The 24610-nt window shown below is 40.7% G+C and overlaps 1 protein-coding gene and 1 long non-coding RNA gene across 8 annotated transcripts in view; both read left to right on the top strand.

The window, feature by feature from the left end:
- LOC115174438 (wiskott-Aldrich syndrome protein family member 1) overlaps positions 1 to 24610 on the top strand; it is a 172257-nt gene that overhangs the window by 113737 nt on the left and 33910 nt on the right. The window lies entirely within an intron of this gene.
- LOC115174440 (uncharacterized) lies at positions 3923 to 6011 on the top strand. The gene is made up of 2 exons (XR_003871778.1): positions 3923 to 4516; positions 5907 to 6011. It is a non-coding gene; the product is annotated as an uncharacterized LOC115174440 (long non-coding RNA).

The following is a 24610-nucleotide window of genomic DNA, read 5'->3' as shown; positions in this document are numbered from 1 at the left end:
ATTCTTACTGACCTCCAGGCATTGACATGATGACAGACTCATTCTGAACAGGTTGCAACCTACTAGGATACTTGGTTCTTTCCCTTGGCATGTGCGCTTATGTAAACATAAACGCACACGTACAACGGAACATTTAATGAGGGTTTATGCTCATATCACTTAAGGGTCTGAACAAAATACCAGCCTTAGTAAAGTTGAAAATGTACTCTTAGGCCTTTTGACTCTACAGCTACAGTACTCACCAGTTTCTCCACAGAGGTCCATAGGTCATCCCTGTAGACTGCCCGAAGCTGGTGCCTTACAGCTGTAGACTTATCATGTAGTAATCAACTTAGGATAGTGCCCTAAGCAACACACCGTAAATTAGGAACGCTTTAGCTATGACATTAGACATATACAGAATACAGTCCAATTAGATGAATGTGTGATAACTATATTTTGTATATCTTTTGTTTATGCTTTCATTCCTTTTCGTTTCATTTCCTTTGACACTTAGGAAGTAATAGAGCCATAAACAAGTTCCCCATACAACCATCACTTAGTGCCACAACGCCGCTCATTTGGGAAAAAATGTAATTATATATTTTGTGAGTGCGTTGTTAACATCTGCCTAAGTTACTGCCCAGATCTTCCAGTCTGGTCAACGAAAGTCTACCAAGGTCAACCTACCAGAGGGGGACTGCAACGATGATCCACAACCAGGACATCACGTGGTAGTTATTTTTATGTTGGTCTGCAACTTGCAGAATCCTTCCAAGTCGAATCCACCAGAGGGGGACTGTCAAAACTCTCCTGTGACGATCTGAAGAATCAGGTTACATTGGGTCCGCTCTACAGCGTGCTCTCTCTTGTAGAGGGGGAGAGTGGGAAGTCGTCTGTTTTATGGGCGGTCATAAAATACGCTGCTGCTATGCTCTGTAGTGTTCGAGATTGGAATGTAAACTGTGGAACACAGAGAGACCCTTGGACATCAAAAGTTGGAATAATTAAACAATATTTATATTTTTGAGAATGTGGGAGTGGTCCGTGGACACTTAAGGGACAGTCATGATGAGTGTGTTTCATTTGGTGATCTCATGAAGGACAGGAAACACACATAACTGTATCTCTTAAAGTTTACATTTCCCAGCTGTCAGGTTTACATTTAAATATTGTGAAACGTATGTGATTAAACATGAAACTAGCCCAGACATCACATTAGGCATCATAGAACCGCCCCTTCTTCCACAGAGTTTAAAACCCACTTCCTACAAAATGTATATTAAGTCAGAGAACGCCGGGACAGAGTCCCCACGTTGGAATGGCTATAGATCATTAGACCAGAAAATATGGACCTGACGAGACATGTTGAAATGGCCACTGAGACCATACAGCTGTAGTTTTGGCTACACGGCTGGAAATGGTTAAACTCTACATTCGATCACTACAGAATAAGTGCAAATCCTAGATGTATAATTACTAGTCAGCAGCTGGGAATTGCATAAGTCTAGCACGAGAATACCAAAAACCGCATCTTTTCCATGCATGAACTATCTGTACGCCTGACGTATCCATTTCAACAGACACTATCCAGGGCCGCTGAGAAAGTGACAACTATGAAAGACATTATGATTTCTGGGGAAGTTAACCAGAGACTCTGATGAACTGACTCTCCAGCAGACGGACCGGCGATTCCAACAGAGAAGACAACGACATACAGGCGTAAATATATACACTGCAATTATTCTTGAATGAGCGGCCATTCATGTGTAAAGGATTAGAATTTCAATGAATATAATTATCAACTGTGTGTAGTGAATCCATTTTGTCTCTCCCGCTCTTTTCCTGTCCCCACCCCTTTCCATTGTCTACCAAACCAATCATACCGGTTTAGCCCACTAGGGACTTATCAATGCATTGTGTTAGTAACCAGTATCTACTGTTTGTTTGTTATGTATTTCTGTGATTATTTAGTTAGTTGGTAAATAAATAATTAAGCCAATTCATATATTGCTGATTCATGATTTAGGCTAGGGTTTGTGCAGATATTCAAGGGTTTGCGACGTTCAGTAATGAGAACCGATGAGGTAATAATAATACATTAATGAGAATGACTAATCGATAAGATATGAAAATATCTGAAGAGTTGATTCAGGAAATAGAGACTTTATAAACATTTTTCCAACTTCCTAGTTAATTAAAGTTTACATGATTCGTTTAATTACATAATAATAATTACACAGAGAATTAATTTGATAAAATAACAGTCTTCACGTTTAATGATAGTCACAGACACGACACTCTCAATTGCTTAAATCGCTGAACACAACAGGCGCTTATTAGAGACAGGTTTCCATTTGAGCCAGACATCTATTTCCTTAATGCACACAGCTTTTGCTCATTAGCATAGTTAATTATTTAATTCCAGCATTTACTTCCAACATTACATTTTTAATTTCTTATTTTCCTGTTCTAATGTGTTATCATTTACACACTGTGACACATTTCTTTTATCTTAGTATGCCTCTATTTCTAAAAAAGTCCTTGACATAATAATTATTCTCATCTTTGACTGTGTATTTTTTCAGCAGTTCTTACTTTCACCACTAGAAGTGGATCAGCTGATTTCTGGGGGTCTGTACCCGAAGTTGTTGACTGTTTTTGTGTTTGCAAGTTAGCTAGCAGTTCTCAGCTGTTTGCACCCAATGGATAGCAGTTTCTTACTGGCAATAAAAACAAATGATTGCCATAATGTTTGAGTCCTTAATGTAACAAATCAAACATTAAAGCTTCTAAAGAATTCATGCTAACCTCTTAAACAATTCATTTAGACCCGCCATTTATTTGAAACCGGCGTTTATTTGCTGAAATGTGTGCTGATGCCCGACTATTAAAAGGGATAGGTGACAATTTGAGTCTGCGTTTTAATTGAAGTTGTATGGTAATTCAGGGACCTCAGTCCGCCGTGACCACATTATGATTAAAATGAGCTCTTTATCCACCTGCACCTGCAGCCTCAACCAGCATCATTAACTCCTTATACAGAATACCCTCCCTCCCAGTCCCAGTGCCTTAAAATGGGTGTTGTCAGCTGTCAGGGAGCGATGTACACATCCAGAGAGTGAGTCTGACAGAGGGAGCCCAGAGCCATGGGAGGAGTTACGTACACAGAGGAACCAAAGAAAATAGTATTTTTATCCTTATATCATTAACAAAAGCTGATGAAGGAATACAGTACTGTATAGTATATGCTTTTATGTATGGATAATAAAGCATTTAAAGCATTTTGAAGATACAAGCCACCTGCATTTGTTTATTAGGCTACTGTGCAGTCTGACAAGTAAACATAGCATACAGTACATACTGTAGTAAACATGGGAAAGTGCCTAATTCCTTCAAAAGGGAGAGCAGGCCATGTCCAGACTTTCTCGGTGACCTCAAGTACTCATTAACTCTGTCTTTAATGCTTTTTCGGGTTGCATCAGTCATGGACAGAAACTTCTGATCCGCAGTATTAATGGAGATTCACTACCAGATTCACTGGTAAGCCACATTTGCCTCGGGATCCATCCCAGTTTGTATTCTGTGCCCACTCATGGTATCTCTCTTTGGTTACATATCCTTGGAATAGCAGAACAACATAACGGTCAGGGCGGCCCTTGCTGTGCCTGGTGAGCAGTTGGTCAAGTTCTGTTTCAGAAGAGGAATGGAAATGTCAGGGTGAACCGACGACCTGACGAACCCGCGACGTATGTTGACTCTGCCTGACGGAGGTGGAGTTCCAGAGCTCACAGGTGTGCCTGGCATGGATTGTGACTCCATTTCGTTCCTTGCCCTTTTCAACGCGTCATTGTCCACCAGACTCTCCGCTAATGCCGCCTGACTCTCCGCTAATGAGGAGTGACTCTCCGCCAATACCACCTGGCTCTGGACCAATGCACATTCAGCAGATGAGCAGAATGGTACCGTGATTTTTATTTTTTGATTAACAGTTCGTTTTGAATGTTAACTGTTAAGGGTGGAGTTTTGGGTGGAGTGAGGAAAGGCCTGACTTTCAGCCACTTTACAATAGGCTATAAGTATACAGAAGATTGCCGCTTGTCCTCACTTTCATTATACTGTAGCACCATGACCAGTATCTCTATTCAAGTGAGCAGATTAGGGCTTTCAGGAGGAACGGAAAATCTACTGGAGATTTAAAAAATACTGGTAGACTTGGGGATTTTGGTCATGGACTGTGCTATTCGCAAACACTATCATCAGATGCCTGTTTTACGCCGAACTTGAAAGCCAAGGAAAATGAACAGGTACAGTAGGCTACGATACTTTAATGTAGGCCTATTAATGCTAAAAATAATGCTTAAACAAATTGACTGCTGGTCTTTATTGTATGCTGCAAATTTTCACATTGTATTTCATTTCCAGTGAGACTATTCTAGCCATCGACTCACTGAGGAATGAAGATGATGAGAGATCGGCAAAGGCAATCTGTAATCTGCTGGCATCACGGCACGACATCAACATCGCTCTAATTACAGTAAGAAGACAGTTGAAGAAACTTGCGTGGATTTAGGGAAAGGCTCAAGAAATGTATATATATATATATATATACAGTGAGGGGAAAAAAAGTATTTGATCCCCTGCTGATTTTGTACGTTTGCCCACTGACAAAGAAATGATCAGTTTATAATTTTAATGGTAGGTTTATTTGAACAGTGAGTGACAGAATAACAACAAAAAAATCAAGAAAAACGCATCTCAAAAATGTTAGAAAATGATTTGCATTTTAATGAGGGAAATAAGTATTTGACCCCTCTGCAAAACATGACTTAGTACTTGGTGGCAAAACCCTTGTTGGGTTTGGGTTTGGGCCTGAAATCCTGCAGCGCCCGCAAGGTCCCCCTGCTCAAAAAAGCACATATACATGCCCGTCTGAAGTTTGCTAATGAACATCTGAATGATTCAGAGGACAACTGGGTGAAAGTGTTGTGGTCAGATGAGACCAAAATGGAGCTCTTTGGCATCAACTCAACTCGCCGTGTTTGGAGGAGGAGGAATGCTGCCTATGACCCCAGGAACAACATCCCCACCGTCAATCATGGAGGTGGAAACATTATGCTTTGGGGGTGTTTTTCTGCTAAGGGGACAGGACAACTTCACCGCATCCAAGGGACGATGGACGGGGCCATGTACTGTCAAATCTTGGGTGAGAACCTCCTTCCCTCAGCCAGGGCATTGAAAATGGGTCGTGGATGGGTATTCCAGCATGACAATGACCCAAAACACACGGCCAAGGCAACAAAGGAGTGGCTCAAGAAGAAGCACATTAAGGTCCTGGAGTGGCCTAACCAGTCTCCAGACCTTAATCCCATTGAAATCTGTGGAGGGAGCTGAAGGTTCGAGTTGCCAAACATCAGCTTCGAAACCTTAATGTCTTGGAGAAGATCTGCAAAGAGGAGTGGGACAAAATCCCTCCTGAGATGTGTGCAAACCTGGTGGCCAACTACAAGAAACGTCTGACCTCTGTGATTTCCAACAAGGATTTTGCCACCAAGTACTAAGTCATGTTTTGCAGAGGGGTCAAATACTTATTTCCCTCATTAAAATGCAAATCATTTTATAACATTTTTGACATGCGTTTTTCTGGATTTTTTTGTTGTTATTCTGTCTCTCACTGTTCAAATAAACCTACCATTAAAATTATAGACTGATAATTTCTTTGTCAGTGGGCAAACGTACAAAATCACCAGGGGATCAAATACTTTTTCCCCTCACTGTGTGTGTGTGTGTGTATATATATATATATATATATATCTTTTTTTTTTAAATGATCAGAACATTAACCATGTGTGTTCGCTTCTGTTGTACTGTTCTGTAGTTTCGACCCAATGATTTGTCTGACAAATAAAGAACTTTGCGTCCTGCAGGCCCAGGCATGGATCAAAGCTGGTGAGACATTCAGTAATGTCATCTTCACAGACGAATCAACCGTGGCCCTTGAGCAATTTGCTCAAAATTACTACAGAAAAAAAGGAAGAAGAAGACCAAGCAAGCTGAGTCCCAAGCATCCGCTCAAACTCCATGTGTGGGGGTCAATTTCTCGCCAGGGACCAGGCCCATATTTGATCTTTGATGGTAAGTTTGGCTATTTACAAAGCCAAAGGTACATAAAATATTGTAGCCTACACCTCCACAGTAATTCACTCTTGCCTCCTTTTTCAGGTATCATGGCACGAGATTTCTTTGAGGAAGAAATCATCAAGAGATATGCTGGACCCTATGTCAGAGAGGTGTTTCTGGGACCACATTGTTCCTTTGAAGGTAGGATTATAGCAATATTTTGTTACGTTTAGGCCTATTTACATGTATATTTCTATTATTGTACCTAATTTTGGCTGTTAAGTTAAATGTATTTTTTTATTTTCCAAATGCATACAATGACCCAAAATACATTGCCGCCCGGGTTTGCATTGCAAATGAGGGAATAAATTGGGTCAAGACGCCAGCAGAGTAAGTAGACCTTTATGTAGTAAAATAAAGGTTAATAAATAAATAAAATACCTACAACTCCTTCGGTAGGCCCACAGTATATCTAAAAATATTTTTTCATCTCTACATGTACGTAGGTCTCCTGATTTAAACCTGATCAAACTTGTTTGGCATCAACTGAAAACATTCATCCATAGCTCTGCCAAGCCGACAAGCAAAGATGAACTGGTCAAGGCCATCAAGATGTTTTGGCTAGAGAAATTGACGATACAACAATGCAACAAATACATTGATCATCTCATCAAGGTTTTACCTGTGGTCGTGGAGCTGGGTGGAAGTGCTAAAATGTAGCTTATATAAACATCCGCATTTGAATGTCTTTTTTCTCGTTATTTTATTAACAAAAGCATAAAGATGTTGCTGAATAAATACTGTACTGCTGTTTTGAGTTAGAAATGTAACACTTTAGAGTACTTAAGCATTGAATACATTGCAAGTTGGAGGATTTTCACAACAGTAGCCGGGTTATAACAAGTCTATTGTCCTGCTAATAGGAAACATTTGCATGATGGGCTACAGTTGTGAAAAACAAGTGTTTGAAAACCTGTTTTCAAAATGCCTTCAGTTGTCAATAACTACTGTAAATAAAAACACAGCATCTTGTTTACGTTCTTTATTGTTTCACACATAATTTGTACCTACCTTTCCAATTACTTTTAGAGTTTGGAATTTACAAATATGCGCTTTTAATTATTAGTTACATTGTTTAGATCGAACATGCAGACTATCTTTCTTTAAATTATTGTTTTATGTAGAATGCTACATTTTTGACCAGTTGCAATTGTAAGTAGGCCTAATAAAGCCTCATAGTCTACCTCAGCCAGTAAGTTATTTTATATAGGTCTAGGCTCTGAAGAAAAAGACTCCAATTAAGCCCTCTTGTTGTTTGTAAAGTCAAATTAAAATGAAGATTATTGTTGAAATGAATTGCTCGACTGGTGTAGGTTTTCTCCATCTGTTGGTGTGCAACACTTGCATAACAAGCTAGCTATATTTTCAGCACCAGCCTACCCTGGCCATTGAAGGTCTACCCCGGCCAAACCCGCTGGGCCAATTGTGCGCCGCCCTATGGCACTCCCAATCATGGTCGGATGTGATACAGCCTGAATTCGAACCATAGATATATATAGATCATTTTTTTCAGAACATTAACCGTGTGTAGGGAGATGTGGAAAGATGGATACAAATGATTTGTTGCAAGTTAGGGGGGGTTCACACCTAGCTCAAGTTGGGAAGGGGGGGTTCACACCTAGCTCAAGTTGGGAAGGGGGGGTTTCACACCAAGCTCAAGTTGGGAAGGGGGGGTTCACACCTAGCTCAAGTTGGGAAGGGGGGGGGTTCACACCTAGCTCGGCTATTAGACAATTCTTTAGTAAAGGTTGAATAGTCTATTGTTCATCTAATAGCCCATCCTGCTACGCTTGTGAAAAACTAAGAATAATACCTTTTCCCCTTTCCACATGTTAAAGATTCCAATAGATAGTGTTTTTAGCCACAATCGGCCCCAACCCCAATTAATAAATTTGGGCACAGTCGATAGCGTGCTGGACTTCGGGCTAGAATGTTGAGGTTTCGAAACCTGCTCCCTGCTTGTTTCATTACATTATTATGCAGGTCGCAGAGCAAATAGCCTGGATTGTTACTCCCATCTCATTCCTCGCTCTCTTCCACACATCATTCAGCACGCGCAGGATGTACTGTTTTTTATTCTGTATATATGAATTACAAAACATGTTTCTAGTCTATTGCATAGTTACAATGTGTAATCATTGATGTCCCAGGAGCAGGAGTGGTAAACACTGTTGAAGTGTATAATTGTAATACATGCATGCAGACACAGTATCATTCACAGAATGGAGTTTGATACACCTGGTTTTGGATATTTTTGCAAAATAGCGATTTTCATAAATGAATTTTATGACAAAAATACGCACAATCGTTTGTCTCTATATTAACTTTTATATTCCTCTCAATTGTATTTGTTTTTGCTTGACTCATTATGATGTTATAACTACTTACATTTGCCTCCCCGTAATGTTTTGTCAGCCATCTTTGCTGAAGAAAGTCACCAGGGAGGGGTGGCTCGCGTCAAATTCGTCATTAGAACCACTCGTTATGATCGGTCATATAAAAACCTTGGGACCCAAATGCATAATGAGTGCTCTAACTCCCCCTTGTGGTGGTCTGGCGCAATGAAGCCGTGACGCTGGGTACCTCTAAGTCCCGCAGTGTAAGCTCGCAACTTTTAAAGGAGGAACCACTGTAGATGTTATCAGAGGGCTAAAGGAAGATAAACTATACCCCCTCACTCTGCACAGATAGCTGCACAGATAAGGAACTCTAACAGAGATACAGCACCTGCTACTTCTGTTGTTGTCCCTGCAATCCAGAGAAACAGATAGACTCACACAAACTCAGAGACCCTGTTCAAATATGCATATGTCAAATGCATCCTCCCCTCCACCGGAATCCCGAAGGGATGAAGAAAAATGTAATTTAGAAATATTTGAATAAGACCAAATGCCAATTAATTCCAGTAAAATATGTTGTTTAGAAAGATTTGCCTTTAGTGCAAGTGTTTGGGTTTACACACCTTACCTGTTTGAGTATACAGTAGAACAAGTGACCATGCTAAAGATCTGTCTGTGGGCATTGCATCCTGTGCTGTGTAGTGTATATCTGTAGAGCTCAACACTACTTGGCAGAGCTGTTTTTGGCTCTTCACGCTGTTGAAAAATGTGCCCTGACACCGGCTGCTGTGATGCTTCTCTGTGCCGTCACGCCCATGGTTAACATGATCTGACAGCCACCACACCCCCTGCTCCGCTCTGCCACGGAGCAGCATGGCTCTCTACTGAATCCACCTGTATGCTAAATGTCTTACGTCTGTCTGTTTTCATGACTGAACAGAATAGAACAAGACTTCCTATTCACGTGTAAATTAATTGAACCATACGTCAAGGGAAACTATATTGCTCTGCGAAGTGGGTGTCTAGCAGGAGGTAAACACCTCACCCAGAACACACACACACAGACACACACACAGCAAAAACATACACAAACAGTATACCAAATGTACTGTATAAAGTTTCAGCTTCTGTTCAGCTTTCATGAGAAGGGTTATGGAGAGTGTGGAGTGTAGGATAGAGTGTCAGAGTAGGTATTAAGAGAGGGAGTGTTTAGGGAATAAGAGATCAGAAGCACTTAGGGATGTGAGTTCTACCTCCAGCAGAACTCTCAGGGAGGAGGACACAGGAGGCTTGAGGGACATGTTGGGACAAATCCATTCTTCCTCCGTCTGGGTTGGATTTAGTTTTTATTTACCACCAAGACTGAGAGTCCTAGGTGAAGGTCCCCTGTGTGTGTGTGGTGCCCTGGGAGAATACTGTGGCTGTCTACTGTGGGAGTCCTTCACATCCAATACTCTCAGTACTGCTTAGGTTACAGCAGTGGACCTCTCTCTCTCTCCAGTCTGAGAGGTCTTGTGTGACTGTTCATCCCTACTTAATTGTGTTTATTAGTCTCCAAGCCCCTCAGGCCATCCCTTAGCTTTGTGGATGTTATTTCCTGCCCTCTAATAGGTGACGAGAGAGACGGAGAGACAGAGGGAAATGGGGAGATAGAGAGATTGGTAGAGACAGATGGAAATAGAGAGAGAGAGACAGGGAAATTGAGAGAGGGGAATAGAAAGCAAGAGAGAGACGGAGAGGGAAATGGAAAAAGAGGGAGACAGACCGAGATGGAAATGGATAGAGTGGAAGACCTTTAAATCCCAGTCCATCTGGCTTTGAGAAAAAAATGTTTTTGCCCTGTGAGATCGATTGGGTTCGCTGTCTTGTAGATTTCTTCCTCTCTCAGCAATTTCTCATGGCTGTTTTCTGAGAGCAGTCGTGTGCTATTGGCAGCGCAGCATGGATTTTCCTCTTGTTATTCTCATTCTGTTCCAAAATGTCAGTTGGTTCAGTATTAAAGAAGGTAAATTTCACCCACTGCCGTTGACCAATGGGTTAGCGCTTAGCGTTAGCTTAGCCGTCTACCCATGCTTTGCTTTGGAGCAGATGGAGTCAAATTCAGCCAATTAGGGCAAATTGCGGCTATAGAACATTAGCCTGCAGGCGGATTAAAATGGTTGTGAATGAATTTGACATTTCCTGACGCTAATTGTGACTACCATAATGATGATGATGGTGGTTAATACGGGCCCTACTTTTATTGCAGTCTCAGTCAGTGGTGTAAAGTACTTAAGTAAAACTACTTTAAAGTACTACTTAAGTCGTTTTTTGGGGTACCTGTACTTTACTATTTATATTTTTGACAACTTTTGCTTTTACTTCACTACATTCCTAAAGAAAATAATTTACTTTTTACTCCATACATTTTCCCTCACACGCAAAAGTACTCGTTACATTTTTGAATGCTTAGCAGGACACACACTTATCAAGAGAATATCCCTAGTCAGCCCTACTGCCTCTGATCTGGCAGACTGAGTAAACAGACATGCTTAGTTTGTAAATTCCCACTGTAGATTGCACACAAAACCTGTTGCATCTCTCTCTCTCTCTCTCTCTCTCTCTCTCTAAATTGCTTTGTTGGTATGATGTGACGATGCACATATTGACAAAGCTTACTTTGGATTTGTATTTTTTTGTTTATTCTGATTGATTGGATGTTCTGGTCCTGAGGCTTCAGTGGGTTAGTAGAACAAGTTTATGAACTCAGCCCCAGGACCAGCTGGATGAGGGGACTCTTTTTTATTCTCAGCCATTGCAGGGCTTGGTTGTGATATGAAAGGGGTCACTGTATTTCAGATGTTTCCAAAATGTACTGTAATTGCTCTTTTTACATTTTTATTATTAGTGGATATTGGCCTAATTCTGCCATGCATAAATTGTTTGTAGTTTTCGTCCTGGACATGTAGGAGAATATTACAGCTCTCTGCATGCAGGATTTCAATGGGGTGTTTGTCCCATTGGACGAAATCTTGTTTTGCAAGTGGACCCTATACCTCGCTGCAATGAAGTGCAATTGGTTCAATGACACATTCAATTGGTTTTAGACAAATTTGAATAGGTATTTCCTATTTGCAGTACAGAATTTTGTACCAATTGAGAACTTGTCTAATTCCCTGAGATCTGGATCTTCTCTGGAAAATCATTTATTTTGGGCTTTTTGGGGTTTACTGCCAGGGCCCAGGTTTGGCAGTACTGCTCTAGCAGGTCCAGGCTCTGCTGTAGGCCATATGCTGTGGGTGACAGCAGGCACAGGTCATCTGCATAGAGCAAGCATTTAACCTCTGAATTGTGGAGAATAAGTATTTTTCTAGTATATTGGTCAATTCATTGATGTAAATATTGAAGAGCACAGGGCTGAGATTGCAACCCTGGCAAGCATGCATGTGTTATTTTGGTGGACATGTTTATCTATAAGGGTGTTTAGTGTGTAAATATGATCGGTCGTGCGATGTTTTGGTATAAATCCATTTTGGCTTTTATCTAAGACATTGTGCTTATTAAGGAAGTTTAGAACACGTCCATTTATAATACTACAGAAAACCTTCCTCAGGTTACTGTTCACATATACAATGCATTCGGAAAGTATTCATACCCCTTTGCTTTTTCCACATACCTCATCAATCTACACACAATACCCCATAATGGCAAAGCAAAAACAGGTTTTAAGAAATTTTTGCTGCAGCTCCTCTCTGGGACTCTCTACAATGCCACAGCACCCTCTTGATGACAGGCAACTCCTTTGCCATCTCCTCCTTTACCTGCACTAGCTCTCTCCTCATCAGCGCTGTGGTAAGGCTCTCTCTCATATCCTGAACAGAGTTCTTCAGCTGGATCCTGCACTCGTTGACCTGGCCCTTGGCTTGCAATGTCTCACAAGTTAACCAAAGTAGAAGCTATCAATGAGTAGGCTAAGCTATTCTACACGCAACAGACTGAAGACTGAACACACTTTTGCATCTTTCATAGCAAAGAAAAAAGAGCAGGCGAGCCAGCGATGGAGTGAAAGGACGGCCAGACAGACAGACTGAACCGTGTGCATAGGCTAAATCTTGATAATCTGTATCTCGCAATGTCTCGTCTTGCAATGCCTCATAAATTCATCAAAAGTATATTAAAGTATAGATACAGTGCATTCTGAAAGTATTCAGACCCCTTGACTTTTTCTCATATCTACACAAAATACCCGAAAAAGACAAAACGTTTTTTTTTTTTATGTCTGAAGCATTGAAGGTCCCAAGAACACAGTGGCCTCCATCAGTCGTGAAATTGAAGAAGTTTAGAACCACCAATACTCTTCCTAGAGCTGTCCGCCCGGCCAAACTGAGCAATTTACGGAAAAGGGCCTTGGTCAGGGAGATGACCAAGAGCCCAATGGTCACTCTGACAGCGCTCCAGAGTTCCTCTGTGGAGATTGGAGAACCTTCCAGAAGGCCTTTATGATAGATTGGCCAGATGGAAGCCACTCCTCAGTAGAAGGCACATGACAGCCCTGCTTGGAGTTTGCCAAAAGGAACCTAAAGACTCTCAGACGATGAGAAACAAGATGGTCTGGTCTGATCAAACCAAGATTGAACTCTGGCTTGAATGCCAAGCGTCACATCTGGAGGAAAACTGGCACAATCCCTACGGTGAAGCATGGTGGTGGCAGCATTGCAGTGGGGATGTTTTTCAGTGGCAGGGACTGGGAGCAAAGTACAGAGAGATCCTTGATGAAAACCTGCTCCAGAGCACTCAGAACCTCAGACTGGGGCGAAGGTTCACCTTCCAGCAGGACAACGACTCTAAACACACAGCCAAGACAAGGCAGGAGTGGCTTCGGAACAAGTCTCTGAATGTCTTTGAGTGGCCCAGCCAGAGCCCGGACTTGAACCCGGTCAAACATCTCTGGAGAGACCTGAAAATAGCTGTGCAGCGATGCTCGCCATCCAACCTGACAGAGCTTGAGAGGGTCTGCAGAGAAGAATGAGGGAAACTCCACAAATACAGGTGTGCCAAGCTTGTAGTGTCATACCCAAGAAGAATCAATGCAGTAATCGCTGCCAAAGGTGCTTCAACAAAGTACTAAGTAAAGGGTCTGAATACTTATGTAAAGGTGATATTTCAGGTTTTTTATATATATAAATTAGCAAACATTTGTAAAAAACAGTTTTTGCTTTGTCATTATGGGGTATTGTGTGCAGATTGATGAGGGGGAAAAAACAATTTGATACATTTTAGAATAAGGCTGTAATGTAACAAAGTGGAAAAAGTCAATGGGTCTGAATATATCCAACCATTTCATGCAGATGAATTACCTGAACCATTCAAAAAATTCACCACCGGGCTGTGAAATACCTGTACAATTTTATAAGTGCCTCCAGACAATTCGTTCGTTCGACATGGTGGGATCTTTTTGTGTCATTAAAATGAATTATGGAGAAATGGCAGTGGAAACTCCTTTATGCGCAAATATTAATATAATAACCATCATATCAAAGTAAACTTGGAGTCATGCAATGATATACTACATGACTAAAAGTAAGTGGACATCTGTTCGTTGAATATCTCATTCCAAAATCATGGGCATTAATATGGAGTTGGTGCCGGGCTCTGTGCATTCGTATTTACAATGCCGGCCAAACCCTAACCCAGACGATGCTGGGCCAATTGTGCATTTCCCTATAGGGTTCTTCCACACCGATCTCGACAAAATATTTCTGTATCAACCTCGCTTTGTGCACAGGGATATTGTCTTGCGGAAACAGGAAAGGACCTCCCCCAAACTGTTGCCACAAAGTTGGAAGCACAGAATCATATAGAATGTCATTCTATGCTGTAGCATTACAATTTCCCTTCACTGGAACTAAGGGGGCTAGCCTGACCCATGACAAACAGCCCCAGACCTTTATTCCTCCTCACCATGTGCTACAGATTAATTAAATGATGATGAACTTCACAGGATGGTGAATGTGCAAGGTGATGAACATGATGCTCGTTTCCAATAAATGAATCCTAAAGACGAAGAACCATATATGTGACAATTTTTCCATTTTAAGATAATCAGTTATTTTTATATTATTAATTGTGTGTACCACATTAGGTGTTTTATGGTTGACAAATAATTCACCATACTCATATCTTCCAACAACAATTGATATTTTTTGGTTATTTCAAAAAATACTTCTTTTATTGCTGTTTTAATTTTTAGAATGTGGAAGAACAGTATATCTCCAGCGATGATTTCAGTTTGTGGAAGAACAGTATATGTGACATTTTGCATGACACTTGTAAGATGTCCTTTTTTAACACCTGATATGATGTTTTAAGTACTTTCAAGTACAGATGCCCTTCATGTAAATAACTTAAATGCAATATGTAGTTAATTCATTTGTATGGAGGTTCATCTAAAGGTGGTCTATCAACTTTAGCACTGATGACTTTTCTTAAAAGTTGAGTCATGAAATCTTAGTCTCATTTAAAATGAAACCCTCAATGTGAACATACCATAGAATAACTACAAAAATAGAATACAATTAAATTAATTCAATCAAAAGAAGCACAACTTGTACATATCAAATATGGATCAATGTGATGTGCCAATATGCATGTCCATTATGCAGGTCCCTAAGGTCAATATTACAAAACGTTCAGAAAACCATTCTCTTTGCGTTTAACACTATGATCAGCAATTAAGTTTTGAATTGCGTTAAACCCATGCTAAAGGCAAGAAATGTCCTTCTGTACTGAGGTGACAGCAGTAAATAAGTATTAACTGCTTAGAGTTAATGCTAAATGTGGTGACAGAGAGATGTACTGTATATTGTAATGAATAAAAAAAGGGAATCATTAGGATATTTTATTGTTAGAACAACATGTTGCATGTTGATGGGATGTTAGTAAACTATTTTCTGTGCAATACCTGTGACTTTTAACCACCTCACTGAGGTGATCTGTAGTCCAGCTGGTCGCTTGAGGACAGAATCTGGAAGGTGCCTGAAGTCTTCACATTGCATCCTCATCACCTTGAATGGTTTCGCTGGTTGTGCTTCAAGTATCATCTTTGAAACATCATCAGGTGTATGAAGGACTGACTCCTTGCACCTCTTCTCGATGGTGGCAAAAGATCGATCACAAGGAAGAAAAGAATGACCAGAGACCATGAATTTCTGCTCAACTTGGGTAAAGTAACCCATAGAGACGAGCAGCGACATCAGATTGAGCATCCGCCAGTTGTTATTCTGCCCACAGCATCTGTCACTGAAGATGATCAACTTGCGCACCTCTGGTTTGGTGAGTGGCGTGAATTTTGTCTTCACCCACTTCAATATGCAGCTTGCTACCTCAATGGACCCTCGGTGTGCAATCCCCTCATGCCAAACACACATGTATGCAGGATCTTCTTTTCCAAGTTCCTGGATGCAAAGGTTAAAATTTGACAGCTGCCGCTGGTAGTAGACATTGGAGTGGGTCAGATTAGGGGTGTACATCACCCCCTATAGATCCACAGAAATGACATGGCAGTCAGCATTGGCTTTAGCCCACTCAGTGTCACTTTGAAGCTGTGTGTAGGCCTTTTCGGCTTTTCGATGGTGCAACTCACTTTCAACTGCAATCTTCCTCTTCTCCTCTTCAGATGTTGCTGCTGACATCTTAGTGAAGAATGCGTCACATTTGCCACAGGTGTCACTCCTGGGTTGGCCGAAATTGAGACTGCTGTTTGAAAATGTCCCTATAAACCCAGAATTTTGCAGATGATGTGGTATTCTTCTCTTTGTAGAACATATACATTTATTGATAGTAAAACATATACTGTAGCACATTCAGGGTATTGCTTGATCAGGACCCCCATCTTTCACACACTCCCAACCTATACACAGAATGAGTTTGTATTGCACCATTGTGTAACACTGCACTTTTAGAGTTAACGTTAATGTACGTATCATTACTGTCAAAGTTAAACTATGCAAGTGTTCAATATAGCTATTATAATAGGAGTTTTGTCCTATTTCTAACCTGTTCTAAGCCGGAGAGAATCAACGCTTGTTGTTTATCGTATGGGACAGTGTAGAAACTGTTGAACAGATGCAGCTTGCGCTCATCAGTCAACTTTCCACAATCCTTTCTGCACGTCGTGGAGCACGCTCTTCCCTGCAGGATACAGTGTAACGTTACATATAACTAGCTAGCTACTGTAGCCATGTCGAATCATCCGGTGGATGGACAAAAAGTAGCTAGCTATGTTTCTTCTATAATCTAGCAATAACATTTGTAACGATAGTGTATAAATTAGTAGCCAACGAACTTTAGCTAATATGTTTTCTCTATAGTTACAAATTAGACAACCCAGAACATACATGTTAGTTACTGTACTCTATAGCTAGCTAGCTTGATTGTTTTGATATACGGTTCTTCCACATACCTCTTTTGGACAGCTTTTCACCGTTTTTTCTTGACCCTTACGATTTGTATAGGGTTTTCCCGCATTCCGTAAGATCTTCCTTTGCCTGTCTTTCCATTCTTTTAGTTTTGTTTTACGTTTCTTTCCCACATTTCGGCGATTTTCATCAGCAACAGAAAAGTTGTGCGCTTATCCGTCCATTCTGAGTGGTGCACATAAACGGTTATTCCACGAGAGCCTATCTTTAAATTTAAAAATATTGTTAATTAGCGCGTGGAAAGCTTGTGAAACCGGTTCACTATAGAAAAAGGGTGTCCAATAATGATTTTTCATGTATATCTCTTTTTTTTGAAAAATGTCACATATACGGTTCTTCGTCTGTATGATTCAAATATTAAAGATCTTATTCTAGTGACAAGATGATTGATGCTTGGCTGGCGTTTGATATACAAATAATATCGCTCTTACTCGTAATAATCTCAATGTTGATAGCCTACCACCACTGTATGTGCGAGCTGTTGGCTAGAGCGCATGTGCTAAGACCATAGTGGGCACATTTGCTACATAACGCAACAGTTTGTGACAAAACCATCAGTAGAGTTGAAAATGCGATGGAATTTGAAGGCAAAGTAATTTTTTAAGTGCATTATGTCATCACGCACAGCCTTTTATACACAGAAAGTACGTTTGCTGGAAACATCTCCTGTGGGAAAATGCGCATATTTTTTTATGCAGATTTTAGAATCTGTCACAAATTGGATGGAAACCATAATGTCTTGGAGTGTGAAGTTATGCGTAACAGATTTTGGAATGCTGTTCCTTTCATTCAAGGTTTACAAAATGCCATCTAATTTCCCCATCAATCCCCCAATGTCTAACCCCTATTTAAACTTACAGACTGCAAATCAATGAAGGGCTTTCTGGTCTCTTTGAAGCTGAGATTGAATGTCTTCCTGCCTATCTTGTAGACTGGTTGGGAGGACCACTGGCAGAAGTCTTAAATCGATGTCCCCTTGTGTATCCGGAGAGAAGATTGTTTAGTGAATAACTTGATAGTTTCAGGATAAAAATGAATGAGCATCTGATGCACCACCAGCAGAGTAATTTCAAACTATACCTGCACTTCCAAGAGTAGATCTTGGGCCTGCTTCTCTCTGGGCGGGCGTGTTTTGTCCTTGAAGACCGCAATCCACTTATCATTGAGCTTCCCTGAGCAGTTCGGGTTTAAAATGTAGAAGTCCTGAGCAATCTGTAGTAAAGCAGACAATTACCTTTTTTGTAATATAAAATATTACTTTATTACATTTTTTTAAACAAAAACTACATTGACAAAAACAATAGGCAACTTAACATTTACATACATATCCACAAACATTAATGACATCACACTTGCTCAGATCCACGTGTTCCCACCGTATTCACACCCAATGCTGTTTCTAATGCTTGTGAGACTCTGCCCTATATGTGACTCGTTTCAGGAAACTAGGCATAGGTCGCTGAAATATGTACCTCACCACAAACATAAGATATAAAACAAAATAATGACACAAACTGTACAACTAAAAAGCACTCATCAGGCCAGGTAGTCCTGAGGCATGGTCCCAGGGCTCAGGACCTACAGGAGGGGAGGGAGAGGTGAGAGAATTAACCTGTTGAGGACAGGCGTTCTGCTAGCGGAACCCCGTTCCGCCTGCGGAACCCCTAGCCAACAGCCAATGGCATCGCACGGCGCGAAATACAAAACCAACTAAAATATCACAATTAAATTTTCTCAAACAATCAACTATTTTACACCACATTGTCCGATTTCAAAAAGGCTTTACAGCGAAAGCAAAACATTAGATTATGTTAGGAGAGTACATAGACACAAATAATCACACAGCCATTTTCCAAGCAAGCATATATGTCACATAAACCCAAACCACAGCTAAATGCAGCACTAACCTTCGATGATCTTCATCAGATGTCACTCCTAGGACATTATGTTATACAATGCATGCATGTTTTGTTCAATCAAGTTCCTTTTTTTATCAAAAAACAGCTTTTTACATTAGCATGTGATGTTCAGAACTAGCATACCCACCGAAAACGTCCGGTGAATTTACTAAATTACTCATGATAAACGTTGACAAAATACATAACAATTATTTTAAGAATTATAGATACAGAACTCCTTTATGCAATCGTTATGTCCAATTTTAAAATAGCTTTTCGGCGAAAGCACATTTTGCAATATTCTGAGTACATAGCTCGGCCATCACGGCTAGCTATTTTGACATCCGCCAACTTCGGGGTCACCTAAACTCAGAATTACTATTAGAAAAATTGGATTACCTTTGCTGTTCTTCGTCAGAATGCACTCCCAGGACTTCTACTTCAACAACAAATGTTGTTTTGGTTCCAAATATTCCATAGCTATATCCAAATACCTCCGTTTTGTTAGTGCGTTCAGGTCACTATCCGAAGGGTGACGCACGAGCGTATTTCGTGACAAAAAATGTGTAAATATTCCATTACCGTACTTAGAAGCATGTCAAACGCTGTTTAAAATCAATTTTTATGCTATTTTTCTCGTAAAATAGCGCTAATATTCCAACCGGGCAACGTTGTATTCATTCAAAGGCTGAAAGAAAAAAATGGAGAAGTCTCGTGAACGCGCATCTCCAGTCTCACTGTCCCCAGGCTGACCACTTACAAACTCTGCTGCTGTACTTTGCCCAGAGACAGCAGACACCCCATTCCACTTTCTGGCGGCTTTAGAGAGCCAATGGAAGCCTTAGAAAGTGTCACGTTACAGCACAGATGCTGTAATGTTGATAGAGATGCAACAGAAGGACAACAAATTGTCAGACAGGGCACTTCCTGTATGGAATCTTCTCAGGTTTTGGCCTGCCATATGAGTTCTGTTATACTCACAGACACCATTCAAACAGTTTTAGAAACTTTAGAGTGTTTTCTATCCAATGCATATTCTAGTTTCTGGGCAGGAGTAGTAACAAGATTAAATTGGGTACGTTTTTTTATCCGGCCGTGAAAATACTGCCCCCTATCCCAAAGAAGTTAAAGGGAGCATACTTAAATTCAAACAGGACACCAGATAAGACAGGATAAATACTCCAGATATAACAGACTGACCCTAGCCATCTGACACAAACTATTGCAACATAAATACTGGAGGCTGAGACAGGAGGGGTCGGGAGACACTGTGGCCCCGTCCGACGATACCCCCAGACAGGGCCAACCAGGCAGGATATAACCCCACCCACTTTGCCAAAGCACAGCCCCCACACCACTAGAGGGATATCTTCAAACCACCAACTTACTACCCTGAGACAAGGCTGAGGATAGCTCATGAAGATCTCCCCCACGGCACGAACCCGAGCGGAGCGCCAACCCTGACAGGAAGATCATGTCAGTGACTCAACCCGCTCAAGTGACGCACCCTTCCTAGGGACGGCATGGAAGAGCACCAGTAAGCCAGTGACTCAGCCCCAGTAGTAAGGTTAGAGGCAGAGAATCCCGGTAGAGAGAGGGGACCCGGCCAGGCAGAGACAGCAAGGGCAGTTCGTCGCCCCAGTGCCTTTCCGTTCACACAAACTACAAAAACGAACTACAAAAATCTCTGAAACTGGAAACACTTGTCTCCCTCACTAGCTTTAAGCACCAGCTATCAGAGCAGCTCCCAGATCACTGCACCTGTACATAGCCCATCTATAATTTAGCCCAAACTACTACCTCTTCCCCTACTGTATTTATTTATTTTATTTATTTTGCTCCTTTGCACCATATTATTTATATTTTAACTTTGAACTTTCTTCAAACTACAAATCTACCATTCCAGTGTTTTACTTGCTATACTTTATTTACTTTGCCAACATGGCCTTTTTTGCCTTTACCTCCCTTATCTCACATCATTTGCTCACATTGTATATAGTCTTATTTTTTTCTACTGCATCATTGATTGTATGTTGTTTTACTCCATGTGTAACTCTGTGTTTTTGTATGTTGTCGAACTGCTTTGCTTTATCTTGGCCAGGTCGCAATTGTAAATGAGAACTTGTTCTCAACTTGCCTACCTGGTTAAATAAAGGTGAAATAAATAAATAAATAAATAAAACACCCCTGGGCCAGACTACACTCAATCATAGGACCTACTGAAGAGATGGATCTTCAATAAAGACTTAAAGGTCGAGACCGAGTCTGCGTCTCACATGGATAGGCAGACCATTCCATAAAAATTGAGCTCTATAGGAGAAAGCCCTGCCTCCAGCTGTTTGCTTAGAAATTCTAAGGACAATAAGGAGGCCTGCGTTTTGTGACCGTAGCGTACGTGTAGGTATGTACGGCAGGACCAAATCGCAGAGATAGGTAGGAGCAAGCCCATGTATTGCTTTGTAGGTTAGCAGTAAAACCTTGAAATCAGCCCTAGCCTTTGTAGGCTACAGTCGAAGCTATGTCTTCCAATGGTGATTCTGCTGTCGGCATCCAAAGATTATCCAATTTGAATACACGCTTGGAGGTGAGGATAACAGCAGTGGTGTAGTCTACAGCGATACGGATATCACTTGTTATTGATATCTACATAGCGCATTGATGTGAGTCACACTGCTGCTCTCTCATTTAGCTGTTTGCGCCTTACGGATTGTGGTTGCTGTGGATGGCGGTTCACAAATCTAAATGTGTATTTGAACCCAATAATGGTTGAATTGAAGAAGTTTAAGTTGCTATCAATCATTGTTTTTGAAACCAGTGGACACTATGCGCTCTGCATAGTGCGAATCCCAGCCTATGGTATAAAGGTGGAGGTTTTAATGCTCAATCTAATTCATACTGATAAAAAACAAATCCATAGGCCTAATGGACACATGCACATTGTTTTTTACTTAAAGGGGCAATCTGTAGTTGCTACATTTATGGACTATATATACAGTACCAGTCAAACGTTTGGACACACCTATTCATTCAAGGGTTCTTCTTTGTTTTTACTATTTTCTACTTTGTAGAACAATTGTGAAGACATCAAAACTATGAAATAACACATATGGAATCATGTAGTAACAAAACAAAGTGTTAAACAAATCAAAATATATTTTAGATTTTAGATTCTTCAAAGTAGCCACACTTTGCCTTGATGACAGCTTTGCACACTCTTGGCATTCCCTCAACCAGCTTCATGAGGTAGTCACCTGGAATGCATTTCAATTAACAGGTGTGCCTTCTTAAATTAATTTGTGACATTTCTTTCCTTCTTAATGCGTTTGAGTCAATCAGTCGTCTTGTGACAAGGTTGGGGTGGTATACAGAAGATTACCTATTTGATAAAAGTCAATATTATGGCAAGAACAGCTCAAATAAGAAATAGAGAAATGACAGGCCATCATTACTTTAAGACAACATTTCTAAAACATGGTTAAACAATAAATGTGATACAATGGATGGTCAGTCCTTGCATCCATAGCTCTGTCTATTAATCTGAAAGCGGTTACATTTCTCCAGGCCCATCTCTCAGCTTTTTACCAAAACAGAGGCAGGGCGACCGTTTTGTTATTGTTTCGTCTGTGGATTTGCCCTTTAAAGAGCTGAATATTATCAAGATATCAAAGTGTCACTAACAAAACGGTTAACAATTGGCCTATAGCAAATGCAGCATATTGCATAGATTTTTCACATGTAAATAGCACTTTTCAGTAGTGCTCAATGCATGCCATTCCATGAGCACAGAATTATAAATTTTTTTGAACTGGAATCAATGAGCCCAGTCAGTCCTCCATGACAACAAAATCATAAACAACAGAGTAGGGCTGGCTAATAAGTCCTTAGTTTTGGGGTTATGTTCAGGTAAAATAATTTGGCTAATCTATACTTCCATATTTCCAAGTCCTATTCAAGGGGTGTAACATTTATTGGAATGACTGGCATTCCCTACTCTCAACTAAAAAGCATTCTAATGAAAAGCAAAGCTAAAAAGATGCGTTTCAGATCTCTTTTAAATATGCCCCCTTCAGGTTCTCTGGCAGGCTATTCCAGAAGCATTATAACTAAAGGCTGCCTCTCCATGCCTCTTGGTCATAGGCCTTTGGGATAGTTAAAATGCCAGTGCTAGAGGACCTGAGAGACATACTGGGTACATAACTTAAAAGCATGTCTGACATGTATTGGGGTGCACAGTCGTGGATTGATTTAAAAACCAATAGTCGAATCTTAAAATGTATTCTAAAACTCACAGGCAGCCAGTGCAGAGACCTTAAAACTGGTGTAATGTGTGCTCTCTGGTCTTGGTCAGCACCCGTACTGCAGAATTCTGTATGCTTGTAGTTGACCAATGGCTTTCTTGGGTAGACCAGACAGGAGAGCATTAAAGTAGTCCAGCCTGCTTGTAATGAAAGCATGGATGAGTCTCTCTATCAGCCTGAGAGAGTAATGGCCGCACCTTAGCAATGTTCCTCAGGTGGTAAAAAGCTATTTTGGTCACATTCCTAATGTGTGATTCGAAATTTAGTTCAGAATCTAAAATAACACATTGGTTTTTTACCTGTTGTTTTATCTTTATTGCCCACAAATTAAAATGTGCGGATAGATTCTCTCTCTGTGCTTTGGCTCCAACAATAAGTTCCTCAGTCTTGTCTTGATTTATATAAGTATTTAAAATCACTGCTATAGTCTAAGAATTTATCCGTGGAGCTAAAATCCTCTGGTGACACAGAAATGTACAGTTGTGTAGCAGTGAAAAGTAATGCTGTGCTTTCTGATAATGCTGCAAAGGGGTAACATTTAAACTGAACAGTACTGAACCCAAAATTGAACCTTGTGGAACCCTACATGTGATCTGTATTTTCTCTGAGTTATGTTTACCAAGGCTGACAAAAAAATCTTGACCAGTTAAATAGGTCCTAAACCAATTTAGATCTGGACCGGAGAGGCCAAACCACCTCTCCAGTATGTCCAGAAAGACATCATGGTCAACAGTGTCAAATGCAGCACTTAAATCTAAGAGGACAGAGAGCTGTTTCGCATCTGTGTTGGCTCTAAGATCATTTACCACTATAACTAAGGCTGTCTCTGTGCAGGGCACGAAAACCCGATTGGATTTTTTTTAAACAGAGTTGGCTGTTTCAGATATGTAATTAAACTATTTTGAAGGTGGTGGGGTTAGGATCAGAAAGGCAGGTAGAAGGCTTAAGTTGTCATATCACTTACCTGGTAGGCTAGGGCACATATCATCAAACTTCTCATCAGGTCTTGCTAGCCTGTTACCCAGCCTAATGTCATCGCTGAAATATGCCGCAAACTCATCACATTTAGATGTGGAGGAAAGTTCACATAGGTTTGCGGGGGGTAGGATTTATCAGGCCATCAACAGTCGAGAAGAGCACTCTCTAATTATTCTGATTACTAGTGATCAAGTTAGACAAATCTGCCTGTCTGGCATTTCTAATTGCCTTGTTATATACAGTATGCCAAGTTGCTCTCTCAGAATATCATAATGAACCTGTAACTTTGACTTTCTCCACTTCCGCTCTGTCTTTCTGCAATTTATCTTTCATTTATTAGTTTCCTCACTCATCCAGGGGTAACATCCGTTTGGATGTGGCCTTTTTCAACTTTAAGGGCAACCATTTATGCCATAACTCCAGTAATTTGCTATTAAAGTTATGAACAAATCACCACAAGAGGAAGGCAGAATAGGTGGTGG

This window comes from Salmo trutta, chromosome 35, assembly GCF_901001165.1.
Source record: "Salmo trutta chromosome 35, fSalTru1.1, whole genome shotgun sequence".
In the NCBI taxonomy this organism is placed as follows: Eukaryota; Metazoa; Chordata; class Actinopteri; order Salmoniformes; family Salmonidae; genus Salmo; species Salmo trutta.
The sequence above is the reverse complement of the archived record's forward strand: the minus strand, read 5'-3'. Positions and strand labels throughout refer to the sequence as shown.